General features: G+C 43.7%; 3 non-coding genes across 3 annotated transcripts; all 3 read left to right on the forward strand.

Annotated features, from left to right (window-relative positions):
- Positions 1-1159: 1159 nt before the first annotated feature.
- Positions 1160-1350, forward strand: LOC130331821 (U2 spliceosomal RNA). Its single transcript, XR_008874628.1, has one exon. It is a non-coding gene; the product is annotated as a U2 spliceosomal RNA (small nuclear RNA).
- Positions 1351-3438: 2088 nt separating this feature from the next.
- LOC130331822 (U2 spliceosomal RNA) lies at positions 3439-3629 on the forward strand. The gene has a single exon (XR_008874629.1). It is a non-coding gene; the product is annotated as a U2 spliceosomal RNA (small nuclear RNA).
- Positions 3630-5709: 2080 nt separating this feature from the next.
- LOC130331823 (U2 spliceosomal RNA) lies at positions 5710-5900 on the forward strand. The gene has a single exon (XR_008874630.1). It is a non-coding gene; the product is annotated as a U2 spliceosomal RNA (small nuclear RNA).
- The last annotated feature ends 8463 nt before the right edge of the window (positions 5901-14363 follow it).

The following is a 14363-nucleotide window of genomic DNA, read 5'->3' on the forward strand; positions in this document are numbered from 1 at the left end:
GAAAAATCAGTATAAATCCTTAGAAAATTATCCCCCAGTGTCTCCATCTGCTGGCGGTATTGAATAAGCATTGCTGCACTGATGGGGTATGCATTAGACGAAAAAAAAGAAGAAAAAGAAGAATAATACGCCCAGAAAAGAGGCGAAAAGGAGAAAAACGTAAAAAAACGTGAAAAAAAAGTAAGAGGAAGAGAAGGGAAAAAAAGGTGGAAATGGGTTTAAAAGTGATTTCGGCGGAGAAATATATATATATATATATATATATATATATATATATATATATATATGCGCACACACACACATAGATATAAACGTATTCTCCGTTGAGATATTGCAGCCGCTGCTGTGTCCAGGCCCAGGAGCCTTAGCACTGTGCTGTGATGTCACTCAATACCACTGACATCACTAGGTGTAAACAACATCTCTCCTTTGCTGTGTATGTGACTATGGAGCTGTTTGGTGATGTCGTCTATTACGGCCTTCATAGAAGCAACAGGAGATTGTTGCATCCATCTTGAACCCTCAGAACTACAGTGCTATGATGTCACTCACTTCCACAGGCCTTGCAGAGTGTAAACAACAACAACCCAGCTTTGTTGTGTATGTAACCAAAGGGATTTGTGATGTCACCTAGAACCTTCACAGCAGCGACAGCTTTATGAGGAGCATCAGCACTGCTCTGCCTGAGCAGAACCATCACCGCCATAGGTTGTCAAATAACCCGGATTTAACCCACACAGGTAAGTCCAATGGGGTGCAGGCATGTCCTCTATGCTTACAGCTTCCCGTGGGTGTTGGTTTGATACCGTTTGGGGACAGCCAAGGAGGCATCTGCAGGCAACAAAGGTAGGTGTGTGCTTGTGTGTGTGTTTCCTATGCAGATCCTAAGCCCAGTGTCACATGCAAGTAGGAGGAGTAAGAAGGGTTCCTGGCAAATCCGGGTTATGGATTGCATTTAAAAAGGCCCCGTGGGAGTGCAATGGGCCCCTGTCTTGCTGCTTAGCAATAATGGTATGGGTTTAGGTTCTGCTGTGTGTACTGGTGGTTGACTGCCCCCCAGCCCAGAGTGTGCATGGAAAATTGTCTGGCAGCCTCCCTGACAGCAAGCAGTGATAGTGCCCATGAAGGGGACCTTGTTGGGCCCGCCCCTTTCACGGTTATCGCTTCTCGGCCTTTTGGCTAAGATCAAGTGTAGTATCTGTTCTTATCAGTTTAATATCTGATACGTCCCCTATCTGGGGACCATATATTAAATGGATTTTTGAGAACGGGGGCCGATTTCGAAGCTTGCTTCCGTCGCCCTATGCATTGACCCGATATGGCAGTATCTTCGGGTACAGTGCACCACCCCCTTACAGGGTTAAAAAGAAAGATTCCTACTTTCATTGCTACCTGCTTGCTGGCTAGCCAGCTAGCCAGCCCTGTGGGCCTTGCTGCTGCTGCAGCCAAAAAACAAAAGGTGGTGCTGCTGCTGCTTCTGCTGCTTCTGCTTGTGTCTGGCCCCTGTTGGAGCGTCCAGGCACAGGACTTCTGCTGCTGCTGACTAAATGGCCTCCTTAATTGGATCATTTGAGTAGCCAGCACACCTGTGCAGGTAGGGCATGACATGATAGGCAGCTGCCTTGATAGCGGGTGGGTGCTGAATGTTCCTAATTGACAAAATAAGATTAATGCTTATGAAGAAATATAAAATCTCATCCCTTCCCCAATATCGCGCCACACCCCTACCCCTTAATTCCCTGGTTGAACGTGATGGACATATGTCTTTTTTCGACCGTACTAACTATGTAACTATGTAACATAACATGGGGGGGGGGGGGGGGGGGTCTCCTGGCTGTTCACACAGGTGTGTCATTGCTGTACATTGACCATGCATTGCTTCTGTGGTATTGCAAAGGCAAAGACAAATGCTTCCAGCCATCCATTGCACTAATGGATTGGTCATCAGCTGGCTGTCTATGTCCCGCATCAATATAGACCAAAGTACAGAGGGTTAGGCTATGCTATTGTGCACCTACCTGATGCATCAGAAGGTGCGAGGCCCTTGCTAAATTCTGTGCACAGACTTTGAGATCTATGCTTTAGACTGTATCTAAACCTGCTCCAACATGGACTGACATTCTGGCCTACTTTCAGCCGATGCGACTTGTCTGTCGCTGAACAGTCGCTTTTTATGTATTCAGCACCTATGTATAATGTTGTAAAAATGCTCTAGAAGCTAAAGTCGCAGAAATGTCACACATATTTGGCCTGCAACTTTCTGTGCGACAAATTCAGACAGGAAAAATCAGTATAAATCCTTAGAAAATTATCCCCCAGTGTCTCCATCTGCTGGCGGTATTGAATAAGCATTGCTGCACTGATGGGGTATGCATTAGACGAAAAAAAAGAAGAAAAAGAAGAATAATACGCCCAGAAAAGAGGCGAAAAGGAGAAAAACGTAAAAAAACGTGAAAAAAAAGTAAGAGGAAGAGAAGGGAAAAAAAGGTGGAAATGGGTTTAAAAGTGATTTCGGCGGAGAAATATATATATATATATATATATATATATATATATATATATATATGCGCACACACACACATAGATATAAACGTATTCTCCGTTGAGATATTGCAGCCGCTGCTGTGTCCAGGCCCAGGAGCCTTAGCACTGTGCTGTGATGTCACTCAATACCACTGACATCACTAGGTGTAAACAACATCTCTCCTTTGCTGTGTATGTGACTATGGAGCTGTTTGGTGATGTCGTCTATTACGGCCTTCATAGAAGCAACAGGAGATTGTTGCATCCATCTTGAACCCTCAGAACTACAGTGCTATGATGTCACTCACTTCCACAGGCCTTGCAGAGTGTAAACAACAACAACCCAGCTTTGTTGTGTATGTAACCAAAGGGATTTGTGATGTCACCTAGAACCTTCACAGCAGCGACAGCTTTATGAGGAGCATCAGCACTGCTCTGCCTGAGCAGAACCATCACCGCCATAGGTTGTCAAATAACCCGGATTTAACCCACACAGGTAAGTCCAATGGGGTGCAGGCATGTCCTCTATGCTTACAGCTTCCCGTGGGTGTTGGTTTGATACCGTTTGGGGACAGCCAAGGAGGCATCTGCAGGCAACAAAGGTAGGTGTGTGCTTGTGTGTGTGTTTCCTATGCAGATCCTAAGCCCAGTGTCACATGCAAGTAGGAGGAGTAAGAAGGGTTCCTGGCAAATCCGGGTTATGGATTGCATTTAAAAAGGCCCCGTGGGAGTGCAATGGGCCCCTGTCTTGCTGCTTAGCAATAATGGTATGGGTTTAGGTTCTGCTGTGTGTACTGGTGGTTGACTGCCCCCCAGCCCAGAGTGTGCATGGAAAATTGTCTGGCAGCCTCCCTGACAGCAAGCAGTGATAGTGCCCATGAAGGGGACCTTGTTGGGCCCGCCCCTTTCACGGTTATCGCTTCTCGGCCTTTTGGCTAAGATCAAGTGTAGTATCTGTTCTTATCAGTTTAATATCTGATACGTCCCCTATCTGGGGACCATATATTAAATGGATTTTTGAGAACGGGGGCCGATTTCGAAGCTTGCTTCCGTCGCCCTATGCATTGACCCGATATGGCAGTATCTTCGGGTACAGTGCACCACCCCCTTACAGGGTTAAAAAGAAAGATTCCTACTTTCATTGCTACCTGCTTGCTGGCTAGCCAGCTAGCCAGCCCTGTGGGCCTTGCTGCTGCTGCAGCCAAAAAACAAAAGGTGGTGCTGCTGCTGCTTCTGCTGCTTCTGCTTGTGTCTGGCCCCTGTTGGAGCGTCCAGGCACAGGACTTCTGCTGCTGCTGACTAAATGGCCTCCTTAATTGGATCATTTGAGTAGCCAGCACACCTGTGCAGGTAGGGCATGACATGATAGGCAGCTGCCTTGATAGCGGGTGGGTGCTGAATGTTCCTAATTGACAAAAGAAGATTAATGCTTATGAAGAAATATAAAATCTCATCCCTTCCCCAATATCGCGCCACACCCCTACCCCTTAATTCCCTGGTTGAACGTGATGGACATATGTCTTTTTTCGACCGTACTAACTATGTAACTATGTAACATAACATGGGGGGGGTCTCCTGGCTGTTCACACAGGTGTGTCATTGCTGTACATTGACCATGCATTGCTTCTGTGGTATTGCAAAGGCAAAGACAAATGCTTCCAGCCATCCATTGCACTAATGGATTGGTCATCAGCTGGCTGTCTATGTCCCGCATCAATATAGACCAAAGTACAGAGGGTTAGGCTATGCTATTGTGCACCTACCTGATGCATCAGAAGGTGCGAGGCCCTTGCTAAATTCTGTGCACAGACTTTGAGATCTATGCTTTAGACTGTATCTAAACCTGCTCCAACATGGACTGACATTCTGGCCTACTTTCAGCCGATGCGACTTGTCTGTCGCTGAACAGTCGCTTTTTATGTATTCAGCACCTATGTATAATGTTGTAAAAATGCTCTAGAAGCTAAAGTCGCAGAAATGTCACACATATTTGGCCTGCAACTTTCTGTGCGACAAATTCAGACAGGAAAAATCAGTATAAATCCTTAGAAAATTATCCCCCAGTGTCTCCATCTGCTGGCGGTATTGAATAAGCATTGCTGCACTGATGGGGTTATGCATTAGACGAAAAAAAAGAAGAAAAAGAAGAATAATACGCCCAGAAAAGAGGCGAAAAGGAGAAAAACGTAAAAAAACGTGAAAAAAAAGTAAGAGGAAGAGAAGGGAAAAAAAGGTGGAAATGGGTTTAAAAGTGATTTCGGCGGAGAAATATATATATATATATATATATATATATATATATATATATATATATGCGCACACACACACATAGATATAAACGTATTCTCCGTTGAGATATTGCAGCCGCTGCTGTGTCCAGGCCCAGGAGCCTTAGCACTGTGCTGTGATGTCACTCAATACCACTGACATCACTAGGTGTAAACAACATCTCTCCTTTGCTGTGTATGTGACTATGGAGCTGTTTGGTGATGTCGTCTATTACGGCCTTCATAGAAGCAACAGGAGATTGTTGCATCCATCTTGAACCCTCAGAACTACAGTGCTATGATGTCACTCACTTCCACAGGCCTTGCAGAGTGTAAACAACAACAACCCAGCTTTGTTGTGTATGTAACCAAAGGGATTTGTGATGTCACCTAGAACCTTCACAGCAGCGACAGCTTTATGAGGAGCATCAGCACTGCTCTGCCTGAGCAGAACCATCACCGCCATAGGTTGTCAAATAACCCGGATTTAACCCACACAGGTAAGTCCAATGGGGTGCAGGCATGTCCTCTATGCTTACAGCTTCCCGTGGGTGTTGGTTTGATACCGTTTGGGGACAGCCAAGGAGGCATCTGCAGGCAACAAAGGTAGGTGTGTGCTTGTGTGTGTGTTTCCTATGCAGATCCTAAGCCCAGTGTCACATGCAAGTAGGAGGAGTAAGAAGGGTTCCTGGCAAATCCGGGTTATGGATTGCATTTAAAAAGGCCCCGTGGGAGTGCAATGGGCCCCTGTCTTGCTGCTTAGCAATAATGGTATGGGTTTAGGTTCTGCTGTGTGTACTGGTGGTTGACTGCCCCCCAGCCCAGAGTGTGCATGGAAAATTGTCTGGCAGCCTCCCTGACAGCAAGCAGTGATAGTGCCCATGAAGGGGACCTTGTTGGGCCCGCCCCTTTCACGGTTATCGCTTCTCGGCCTTTTGGCTAAGATCAAGTGTAGTATCTGTTCTTATCAGTTTAATATCTGATACGTCCCCTATCTGGGGACCATATATTAAATGGATTTTTGAGAACGGGGGCCGATTTCGAAGCTTGCTTCCGTCGCCCTATGCATTGACCCGATATGGCAGTATCTTCGGGTACAGTGCACCACCCCCTTACAGGGTTAAAAAGAAAGATTCCTACTTTCATTGCTACCTGCTTGCTGGCTAGCCAGCTAGCCAGCCCTGTGGGCCTTGCTGCTGCTGCAGCCAAAAAACAAAAGGTGGTGCTGCTGCTGCTTCTGCTGCTTCTGCTTGTGTCTGGCCCCTGTTGGAGCGTCCAGGCACAGGACTTCTGCTGCTGCTGACTAAATGGCCTCCTTAATTGGATCATTTGAGTAGCCAGCACACCTGTGCAGGTAGGGCATGACATGATAGTGTTAGGTTCAACCCCAATGGTTGAGTCGTCTTCTGCCGGTGGATACCCAATAGTGCTTCCCAATAAAGATACAACACACACAGGTTGTAACTGAAATGAAAGCAGAAGCTGGACTGACTTCTCTTTCTCAGTGTATTGCTTATATACATGACATTCAATTGGACTTGCGTAGTAGATTTTAACAATGAAAGGAAGCAATAAATCTTTACATAATCATTAGACTTAGTAAAAACAAAATACGTTTGTTGGTTGAAGGTTCCCCTAAATTGTCTTCTGCTACAGATGTGAAGGAAAAGATAAGAAGTCTCTTGCTCAGCATTCTCTCCAGGATCTTGAATATATAAATCACTGAGTGTCTCTTTAGTCAAAGTTCAGAAGAAGGACACAAGTCAAAATTAAAGTCTTATATAGAATGGAGATGAAGTCTATAAAGAATAAAAATGTATTCTCCTCTGGCTCGGACCTATCATTTCCCCCTTTGACATCATCATCTGAAAGAACTGGATCCTCCAGGTCAGGTGCATAGCAGGTCTTTCCTCAGGTACTATCCCAGACCGCGAGTTGTCTGAGGGAACCAAGTCTTCTTAAATTGGCTCCGTCCCCTGAGTAATGGACCGGCATCCTCACCAGGAAGAGTGTTTCAGGTGTGATGTCAATCTAAAAACAAACGAAAAAGAGAGGAGACATGAGAACCTGGAAACAAATGCCGATCATTATTCCTTCTACAACCTGGGAAAACAACATAAAATGTTTATGTTAACCCATTCATTTGAAGTAAACAATACTCAGTATTTACCGATTCTATATTTGCAGCGACTTATGCATATCATCAAAAGCTTAATAACTAAATAAGATAAAAGAATAACTACTGCAACTTGTAATATAAAATGTATGGCACCTCCTACCCATCCCCCAATACCTTTCAACCAGGTAGCTGGGTTCATTATGGAGAAAGTATCCCCCCACCATTTATCTTTATTTTGGTCATTGTCTTTAGTGTACTGTTCCCTTAGTTTTTGTACGTTCTCAAGTTGGTGGTGCATCTGGATGGTACTTGTGGTGTCTATGTAATGACAGCAAGTGGGGCCTATAATCTGACACATTCCCCCTTGAGCAGCTGTAAGGTAATCAAGAACTATTGTGTGCTGGTTAGTTGTACAGACACAGAGGTGTTAGTGATTTCCAGAATGTCATATATTTGGTCGTCAAGGTAGTCAGTTGTCTCAACTAATTTGTCCCATATTTGCATCATCATGGGGTATACAAAGAGAGTGCTGAAGAGTTTATTGGCTGTTCCCATCTGAACTACGTGTGGTCTTCCATTTTCTCTTTCCTTGTTGTTTGCTGCTCTCTGGTATAGCATGTGTCTTGGGACTGCTCTCATATCAACGTCTTTGTTGGGTATCACAAAAGTCGAGGGAGTGAGTCTTGCTAGGGTACATGTGCCATTTACCCCTACTGGCAACCACTTGTAGGCCCCTCTTCCGCATACCCAATATGTGTCTCTTGGGAGTTCCCAATATGAGGAATGTTGATTTATCAGTTTGTTAACTATGTCAACCAGTCTTGAGGCGTTAGTCATGTAGCACCATCCAGGTTTCTGTCCCAATGTACCACAGTAACCAATATCTGGGTTATTACATGTCGGGTCATAGGGCTGGTAATATGAGGATTCATTACATCTTTGATGTCCTATCATGTTATGACACTCTTCTCCGGTACCTTGAGGAAAAAGTGTATTATTCAGCCAGTTTTTGTCATGTAAGCACCTCTCTATTTGACTAGGCTTAAATGTATCAGTACTTACAGATGTTTTGCTAAAACTGACCTTTATCCCCTGTGTGGGTATTCGTCCTAGGTCTAGTATTTGTGTGACTTCACGTGCTACCCAGGAGCCCCCCTTAAAGGTCAGTATCTGCTGTGGTCCTTGTCCATAACTGCTCAGGTTTCCCTGCCACCAGGGTTGCCCAATCCACCCCACTATTGGAATCCCCACTGAAGTGTTCCAATTTTTTGTATACCGTGGCTTGTTGCTTGCTAATGTGTCGAAGCAATTCCCCTGGAACATCTCATGTGGTGGCACAGGGATAGCCAAATAAGGCATACTCTGGGCAGATGTAGGAGCATGTGTGCATATCCAGCAATCTTTCACTGTGAGATTTTTTGCCAACATTAAGTGGTGTTTCAAGAATTTGTTATCTAGATGCTTTTCTAGCTCATCATGTAAGGTTGTGATGTAACATATTAGACAGTTGTCATGTTGTCATGGTCAGATACCGTCCTTTTGCAGTGTGATGCATGAATCCAGCTGGCTTTTCCTTGCAGCTTGACTGATGTTGCTGTAGTGAAGAGGACTTGATATGGTCCTTCAAATCGGGGCTCGAGGGACTTCCTGGTATATTTCTTTACATACACGTAGTCTCCAGGCAGTAGTGTGTGGGTTCCTTCAATGCTGTTCGGATCTGGGAAGGAAAGACAACACTTGCCCACATGTTAGTTTCAGATACTTTCACAAGAACTGCACATATGAGGACAGATTCTCATACTAATGTCATACATCCTCCCATGGGGTAGGCCTCAGGTCAGCCTAAAGAGATCAACACACACCAAGACAAAACACATAGCCTGAACAAGGGGTCAAGCTTATGTAATCTACCTGGACTCTCTAGAGCAGACAGAGTGGCTTTGGGAATACTTTCAGGGGGCTGGTATAGTCCTCCCTGGATTGTATGAAGCACAGGTCATACAGGCTTGAAGAAAAGCTACTACGGTAGTGGAGATACCAGGGGCTATCCAGGATTTGTCTATGACTTGCAGCATGGCCCCTTTGGACAAAATGTGTTTTACCATTTATTACTTGGACTATCATTGGGAAGCAGAGTTCTAGGCAGGCAGACTTTTGCAGAAGTCCCCCATATGCCGTCTTTTCTCCTCTGTCCCTTAACATCCTCCAAGATTCTTTTTACAGCAACATCTGCCTGTTGTGAAGGTTTTTTTTCCACGCTCACCTTCACGTCTCTGACAGATATCACTGGCAGTGCGGCGACTGCCTCTGTAGTGGTGTCAGCCAACTCATTATTTTTGGCTTCTAAGGTACCAGTCTTCATATGGGCCCTAATTCTGACAATTCCCACCTCCTCTGACATTAGCAGACCCCTCCATGTGTGCTCCAACTCTCTGCATCTTTTATTGGTCTGCCTGAAGAGGTGAGAAAAGTCTTTCAGATAAGTCTGTTAGCGGTTTTACCCCAGACAAGTCTGTAAGTTCCAGTTAGTGCAGCCAACTCATTACCTTATTGCCCTGGGCAAGCAGGTAGAGAGTTTGTTCTTTTGACTACTTGGTGTCATGCAGAATACATACCCCATCATGTGAGAACCCTGCTGTCTCCTGTAATATTAACTCTATACAGGCATTCATCATCATTATTATTATACACAGAGTTTGTAATAAATGATGCCCCTCTCCCATCATCTCTTACCCCCTCTGAATCCAGTCATTCTCCACCAGAGAGCAATGAAGCTGGATTCAAGGGCACAGTTATCTAGCGTGGAGAGGAGTGTACTGGATTGGAAAGAAGACCAGACTACCAAGCTGCTACAAGTCAGTGAATGGAATCAACAGGTTGACTCCCTCTCCCAAACCAAAATGTAATTCTGAAATTATCTCAATCTTTCACAAGAACAGAATTTTAACCCAATAAGACAACAAGGTTTCAGCACTATGGCAAAATTACGCAAAATAAAAGGTGACTTAATATTTTTATCATAAGAGATAAACTACATTTAAATAATCACAAGAAAAACAAATGAAAACAAACTAGGAATGCCGCTCTCACACAGAAAATCTTCAGAGATAAAGACAGGAAGGGGGGCTGCCCCCCTCTGCAGCATCGAGCTGTTCACACACAGGTTAGAATGCTGTGTCAGCTTTTACACGGACGGACCATAAAGACTCAAAAAATACAAACACAAAAAGGAATTCACATAGCAATAAATCACAGATTGCATGATAACTAGTCACCAGCCTATTCCTGAACTACAATACAAGGGTGTTAAACAGAACAGCATAAGCAAGAAGAGGCAAGGGTTAAAGAACTAATCCAAGAATGATCTGTGACATACAATTACAATTAGATACAGATAGGGAACACTAAAATATTAAACTGATATCGTGACACAGGATCAGGATTAGTAAACAAAAAAGTCACAAAGACCAAGTGTTCAAACACAAACATTGAATATTATCTTTGGAGATCAGAAATCACAACCAAACAAACCTAATATTGACACAAAGAAATATATATATATATATATATATATATATATATATATATATATACGCAAAAAGCTTATCAGTAGCCTTTTAAAACAGTCTCACTGAGAGATTATTTCCACTTCATTCAACTAAAACATTGCATACTCCAGAATTTCCACTAATCTGGCAACTTCCACATTTACTAAAAAGTATTCACAAACTATCCCATAAGGTAAACATTTATTTCTTTGTCTACAGTATGTGACGTACAAGCCCCTCCTCTTGGAATTTTTGGCGCTGGCTAGTCCCTAGACGCCATATTTAGACCATAAAGGTATCATACCTCACATAAGAAAAAAAAGAGTTTCAATTCACGTTCTCTACCATCACAAGACTCACGTAAAAATGTAGCATGTTAGACATCCCATGTCCTGCATACACAGCGGACAACACAACTTGACAAAACAATTTGTATGGCAATAACAAACATACACATAGATTTCACAGAAAGCTTCTATTTCCTTCACTTAGCTTTAGTCAACTCAACTTGTCAACATTCCCATAACCTGCTATCTTTCCAAACGCTGATTACTCTGTATTCCATCACTGTCACATTCTGATTTCATTCTTAACTCCATACATCCCTTTAGTCCTGCTTGTCACTCCCCTCGTCAGCAATACGTTTTCTGCAGTTTTTTTTTATGTGTCCTGACTTGCCACAATAATAACAAATTGGGGGTTTCCGGGGTCTGTCTCCTTTGTTATTCTGACCCCCACCTTGGGATTTTTCAGAGACATATGCTATTGTAGTCTTTTTAGGGGCTCCCCGTAGGTCAGGTCCTATCCCCTGGGCTTTCAGTTGTTCCCTTCTCTGGGGTCTTAAACCGTCCACAAAAGCACGTACATACAGTCTCTGTATTACGTCACTGTCCATGGCTAATCCTTCGTCTAAGTAATCTTGCTCTAGACCAAGGTAATAGTCAGATACAGTCTGGGTCGGGGTTTGAGTGCCCACTGCTACCGTCCCCCTCTCTCTCTGTCTTTGCGTGCAAAAGGTTCTAAGAGAGTTAGTAAACGTCTGTCTGGAGGCCTCTCCCCTGGGTTCATTGGGTCTAGCTGCATGAGTGACAGTTATAAATTGAGAGAACATGGTGGGTGGCATTTTTAACCTACAAAGGTTTTCCCCATCCTGCCATGTGGCATTATGAGATTCCATGACCTGAGTCAGGTACCTACAAAAACCCAAAGGCTTAGTAAGTGGGTCAGGGGCATTTTGCACAAGAGCCATACATTCCGCAGGGCTCCATGGTTTATACGGGTGCCTATTTAAAGGTACTGTCTGATACTGGTTATCTCCTATCATCTTTCTAACCTCGTACCTCAGTAGGTGTACAGGGGCTAGGTTGACAACCTGTCCTTGCCGTGTAATTCTTCAAGGATTGTTTTAAGAGCTTGTATCTGGGGTTCTCCGTCTGCATTCTTGGACTTTTGCTGACCCATCTCTAGCCGACCGGTCCTAAGTAGCTTATTGGGGGGAACTTCGGAAAGTATGTCCCCCTCATTGCCTTCTCCTTAGGCGGCTAGTAGGTTAAAAAGGCTCTTTTGGCCTTTTTACCTGATTAAAAGGCTCTCCTGGCCTTTACCTGTGATGCATGACAATTCTGTATTAGATATTAGCTAACTCATACTAGCCGTCCGTTCCTAGGTAGCTTATTGGGGAAACCCTCGTAAGGTGTCTTTCCCTCGTTGCCATCCTCCTAGGCGACTAATTTGCTAAAAGGCTCACCTGGCCTTTTCACCGTCATCCACATCACTCTTATAGGGTCAGTGTCCGTCTAGGTGTGTTTTTTTTTGTTTTTTTCCGCACCTTATTCCCCCAGAATACACGGGCTTATCACACGAATCCTGTCCTGGACTTATGATGTATTCCAGGCTCATGCTAGCAACCAGATAATGGTTTATGTGATAATATGGGATTTAAGCATAATCTGTGACCCCGTTAGGCGCTTTCACAGATCAGTTCGGCAATACCCTCATAAAATCACATACCATCCTCTCTTGGCTCATACATTCATTCCATGTCTCCCTGCGGAGTAACACTGTACTTATCCAACCGACAGAAGGTATATGGGTTCATTGTCTATTCAAATAGACCCACTATCACAGGAGTTTAGCTATTCTAAAACCCAGTCTAAGTGCAGGACCCACAGCCACAGATCTCAGGAGGGCACAGATATAAGAAAAATAAATATTTTTCTTACCTGGCCAGGTTTTGTGTAGTCTGTGGTCTCCGGAGGCCCGAGCCATAGTGGTCCCGCACTATATCTAAGATGCTCCTTGTGATTCGGCAGTGGGTCCCTGTGAGTCGAGCGCCAAATAATGTTAGGTTCAACCCCAATGGTTGAGTCGTCTTCTGCCGGTGGATACCCAATAGTGCTTCCCAATAAAGATACAACACACACAGGTTGTAACTGAAATGAAAGCAGAAGCTGGACTGACTTCTCTTTCTCAGTGTATTGCTTATATACATGACATTCAATTGGACTTGCGTAGTAGATTTTAACAATGAAAGGAAGCAATAAATCTTTACATAATCATTAGACTTAGTAAAAAAAACTAAATACGTTTGTTGGTTGAAGGTTCCCCTAAATTGTCTTCTGCTACAGATGTGAAGGAAAAGATAAGAAGTCTCTTGCTCAGCATTCTCTCCAGGATCTTGAATATATAAATCACTGAGTGTCTCTTTAGTCAAAGTTCAGAAGAAGGACACAAGTCAAAATTAAAGTCTTATATAGAATGGAGATGAAGTCTATAAAGAATAAAAATGTATTCTCCTCTGGCTCGGACCTATCAATAGGCAGCTGCCTTGATAGCGGGTGGGTGCTGAATGTTCCTAATTGACAAAATAAGATTAATGCTTATGAAGAAATATAAAATCTCATCCCTTCCCCAATATCGCGCCACACCCCTACCCCTTAATTCCCTGGTTGAACGTGATGGACATATGTCTTTTTTCGACCGTACTAACTATGTAACTATGTAACATAACATGGGGGGGGGGGGGGGGGGTCTCCTGGCTGTTCACACAGGTGTGTCATTGCTGTACATTGACCATGCATTGCTTCTGTGGTATTGCAAAGGCAAAGACAAATGCTTCCAGCCATCCATTGCACTAATGGATTGGTCATCAGCTGGCTGTCTATGTCCCGCATCAATATAGACCAAAGTACAGAGGGTTAGGCTATGCTATTGTGCACCTACCTGATGCATCAGAAGGTGCGAGGCCCTTGCTAAATTCTGTGCACAGACTTTGAGATCTATGCTTTAGACTGTATCTAAACCTGCTCCAACATGGACTGACATTCTGGCCTACTTTCAGCCGATGCGACTTGTCTGTCGCTGAACAGTCGCTTTTTATGTATTCAGCACCTATGTATAATGTTGTAAAAATGCTCTAGAAGCTAAAGTCGCAGAAATGTCACACATATTTGGCCTGCAACTTTCTGTGCGACAAATTCAGACAGGAAAAATCAGTATAAATCCTTAGAAAATTATCCCCCAGTGTCTCCATCTGCTGGCGGTATTGAATAAGCATTGCTGCACTGATGGGGTATGCATTAGACGAAAAAAAAGAAGAAAAAGAAGAATAATACGCCCAGAAAAGAGGCGAAAAGGAGAAAAACGTAAAAAAACGTGAAAAAAAAGTAAGAGGAAGAGAAGGGAAAAAAAGGTGGAAATGGGTTTAAAAGTGATTTCGGCGGAGAAATATATATATATATATATATATATATATATATATATATATATATATATGCGCACACACACACATAGATATAAACGTATTCTCCGTTGAGATATTGCAGCCGCTGCTGTGTCCAGGCCCAGGAGCCTTAGCACTGTGCTGTGATGTCACTCAATACCACTGACATCACTAGGTGTAAACAA

This window comes from Hyla sarda, unplaced genomic scaffold (assembly GCF_029499605.1).
Source record: "Hyla sarda isolate aHylSar1 unplaced genomic scaffold, aHylSar1.hap1 scaffold_358, whole genome shotgun sequence".
Classification (NCBI taxonomy): Eukaryota; Metazoa; Chordata; class Amphibia; order Anura; family Hylidae; genus Hyla; species Hyla sarda.